The following is a 4,559-nucleotide window of genomic DNA, read 5'->3' as shown; positions in this document are numbered from 1 at the left end:
AAAAACATGTAGGGCTATCAGGGTATTGAATTGAGAAATATCCTGAAGAGCACTTATTAAATAAAATTCTGCCGTTGGCATTACTTTGACAATTATTCCATGACAGATGTTTGGCATTAAAGTCACCAATGACAAAAAATTTTGACTTATTGCGAGTCAATTTTTACAAGTCAGTTTGGAGCAAATTAACTTGCTGTCCAGAGCATTGAAAAGGCAAATGGGCAGCTATGAAAGTATATTTACCAAATTGTGTTTCAGTCAGAAACACCTAAAGTTTCAAAAACTTAAGTTTCAAATGACAAAAACAGTTGATGTTTTATACGCCTATGAATGATGATTGCAACTCCCCCACATGCCCCATCAAGTCGATCATTACTATGAACAAAAAAGTTAGTATCTCTTTTGAGTTTAGATCCAGGTTTTAAATACGTTTCGGTAATAACTGCTATATGCACGTTATTAACTGTAAGAAAATTAAACAGCTCGTCCTCTTTACCATTCAAAGAACGAGCATTCCAATTTAAAATATTTAAATTATTATTTGGATCCATTAGAAAAACGTAATCCAATAACAATTTGATTTGTAAATTTTACACCAACTTGGACTGCTTCAGTCATAGTGGTGGCTTTGAACATTGCATCAATTATTAGATTCAATTGTTCAGTTAGAAAATTAAAATCAGAGGCAGACATATCACTCGAAGTGGGTACATTTGATGATTTCCCATTAGAATTTTCGTTAGACGAACAGGCGAAGTGGATGTTACCTGTGGCAGTAGGGTTTTTTTCCATTTGATATGAAGCAAGTAGAATGGGTACTCAGGAGGAGGGGAGGAGTTCAAATTACCTGCTACGATATCGGCAAAGGATTTTCCGTGGGTAGATACATTCGAAATTAAAAGATTCGAACGGCTACCCAACGGGTTAAAATTAGATTGTGAATGAGCATGATAATGATCTTCCTGATGGATATAATTCCTAATCAAGAACTGAAAAATGAGCATTGTTCGATACTCTACCAGGCAAATTCCGGAAACGACCGTTATCGTAACGGATATTACTGTTAATCTGACTGGCACGAGCCTCGACGACTCGCCCACGCGAAGAGCAAGCCCAAAAATTGGACTTATGATTGCCCCCGCAACTCGAGCATGTAAACTTGGTGGTATCTTCCTTCACAGGACAGCCGTCTCTGCGTGAGAAGAACCTCCGCAAATCATGCATTTAGCATCCAAGCGACAATTTTTTGTACCATGACCCCACTTTTGGCACCGACGGCACTGAGTGAGGTTCTGGAAATTTCCTCCAGGTTTCTGGAAATGTTCCCACGTCACACGGACATCGAACAAGTTATGCTTATCTAAAGCTTTAATAGTATTTAGTTCTTTTTTGTTAAAGTGAAATAATATTCTTGAGAAAGCCCTTTCCGAACAATGCCAGATTGGGTTCTCTTTTTCATAATGATTACTTGGACTGGGGAAAATCCAAGTAAATCATTTATTCCATTTTTGATCTCTTCAGGTGACTTATAGTCACTTTAGAGACCTTTTAAGACGACTTTGAACAAACGTTCAGTTTTGTCGTCATAAGTAAAAAAACTGTGCTTCTTCTCTTCAAGACGTTTGAGAAGAAGTTCACGATCTTTAAGAGTTTCCGGCAAAACGCGACAGTCTCCTTTCTTTGCGATTTGGAAGGAAACCTTGATTCCCCTAATGGAGTTCAAGATCTCCTGCCTAAATCCCCCAAATTCGGAACAACTGACCACGATAGGCAGCACTCTTTGCTTCCTCACTTGAATCAAAGAGCCTGGGCTAGAGGCTGCTTCGATTTGGTGTTCGGAAAATTTGTCTAGAGCATCGAACTGATTGCTCATTTCGATACAATTATCATTATAATTCATTTCACCCTTGGAAGAAAGTTCGCATTCCGGAGAATCGTCCACTCTTCCATTCTTGCCACGTTTAGTGACAGTTATAAATCCCACTTTTTTGGAAGGAAGTTGTGAATTCAGAGATTCACCCTTCCTTTTGTTTGTTGTTGATACCATGTTTAATGAATAATTGAAAGAAGACGTGACCTTCGAGAGGTTCAAACAACGATCGTAAAGGGATCAATAGTAGAAAAAATAGTACTGAAAAGTACTGTTTTAGTAGCACTGAAAAGTACCGTTTTTAATTTTAGCACTGAAAAGTACTGTTTTATTGCTTTAGGTAGTTTTTTTTAAGAAAACTTCCAAGAGCAGAGAGAATTCATGTACGCACAGCACGAAGGTACGATGCGCACTGACCCTTCTTTTTTAAATAGGCTGTTCTTCAGAGCATTGCAGTGTAGCTATGTCAATCTCATCAAAATTAGAGAACAAACTCAAACGAAACTTAGTATGTAAAAGTTATTTTACGAAAATCCTTCTTTGTTATCTTCTAATATTTGAAAAAAAAATCATTGTTATGCCAAACTTTTTTAATACTCATAAGGAATCGTACAATTTCTCCCCTTCTTCTAATTATAATTAGTCTCAAAATGTTATGGATTACGGGTAATGGCGTTCGGGGTAATGGCGTTCGGGGTAATGGCATTCGGGATAGTGGCGTTCGGGGTGGTGTTATAGAGTCAGCAACCGTAGATATGTATGTGTAGTCAGTCTAAGCTAAGCTACACTCCTAAAAATAATGAAAATTGCTGCAGACGTAGACGTGGTTCCATTACCGCAATTCGGGGTGTAGTTGATCAGTGGGGAGAAGTTGATCATTCCCGTACCCACATGTAAGAACTGCCAAGAGAGCTATTATCCGTTTTAAATTATCACAAGTTATGTCATATCGTATTACCTGATAGCTGCTCTTGATGTTTCTAAATTCGGTTCGTCGTTCAAGATAGTTATACTATGAAAAAAAAACAGATTTTTAAGGAAATTTTCGATGAACTGTTAAAGGGTTATACCCCAAACATTCGACTATTGCCAAGGCTATATAAAGACACCATTCAAATAAACTGTTTCGTACATTCTATATATGTTCTGTGAACCCAGTTTTATATTTGCATCGAGGATAAAAAAAATCATTTTCAGAGATAAAATGTTCTTTTTGTGAGCGAGTTGCCAATTTCATTGAAAATTGCATACCTTTAGGTGTTTTATTTGGTGTATTCTGGATTTCACAACATTCAATTCTAAAATTGACCGATTTATCGACAAGTTGTAAGATTTTTGAGACTTGATTCGAGATCAGTGATCCCAAATTTTGTAAATAGTATGTCTCGTTATTTTAGGAAATATGTCACAGTAATTGATCAACTTCACCCCGGAATCAAAAATTCCACTTTTTGATTTCTAAAAAAATGGTTTTTGTTATTATGATAAGAATTCGTAAAAATTTCGTTTCTATAATTCGATAAACATCCAACCAGTACAGGTTTTAAAAATATTTGGATGAGAATACATGCATCCTTCTAGGAATTATAGAACAGAATCGCTCAAAAGTGATCAACTTCACCCCATTTTACGGTACCTGAAATCCCAAGGTCTAAGCGGTACCAATTGATGTTCTACATCGTGAGACAATAAGCAAATTCATTGAAAATATTTTGTCTCTGTACAATATCGTTAAAGAAGATTTGCGTGATTGATAAACAGTCCCATAAACAATAATTTAGACCCCACTCCCCTTATTTTGACGATTGAATGCCACAAAGATATAATTGATAGATCCCCCCAAATCATCCATTTGAGTTGTCAAACTGTGAGAAAAAATGATCAAAAGCCTCTGGCGTGAAAACGATTTACATTCTCGCGGCATACCACTCAAAGTATGCATAATATGTAGCGGGTTCAGAGCCTGGGCTGAATGTTGCACGTGCCAGGAGCAGTCAAAAGGAACAGGAAGCAGTGCACTCTTGTGTGATGTAAAAATTTTATGTTTTCAATTTATTCCGGATCATTTGGCTTTCCAGTTTAATTTATGAACATTTAACAAGTGCGCCTGTACGCTTATTTGCGGGGTACTGGCGACAAAAAACGCAATAAAAATTTATTCACCCACATTCACAACGCAGTCCCGGACTCGGCCTCGGCCGCGACCCCTTTGGATCGACACGCAGTGGCAGGTTTCCAAATAAAAGTCCGACAAAACCTTTAAAATGATCCAAAATGGCGGAAAATTTGACTATTCTACTACTATTTTATTGTATGCTGATTCTATTTTTTTTGTTACCTCTCATATTTTGTGTCATACGATTTAATTTGATATTTTAATACTATTTTGTACAGGGAAATTAAATTTCATTCTTGTAATCAACTTCTTCCTCTTCTGGGCATTACGTCCTCACTGGGACAGAGTCTGCTTCTCAGCTTAATGCTCTTATGAATACTTCCACAGTTATTAACTGAGAGCTTTATTTGACAAAGTTGCCATTTTCGCATTCATATATCGTGTAGCAGGTACGACGATACTCTATGTCCAGGGAAGTTAAGGAAATTCTCATTACGAAAAGGTCCTGGACCGACCGGGAATCGAACCCAAACACCTCCAGCATGACTTTTCTTTGCAGCCACGGACTCTAAC

Source organism: Aedes aegypti, chromosome 3 (assembly GCF_002204515.2).
Source record: "Aedes aegypti strain LVP_AGWG chromosome 3, AaegL5.0 Primary Assembly, whole genome shotgun sequence".
NCBI classification, from domain to species: domain Eukaryota; kingdom Metazoa; phylum Arthropoda; class Insecta; order Diptera; family Culicidae; genus Aedes; species Aedes aegypti.
This window is presented reverse-complemented; position numbering follows the sequence as displayed.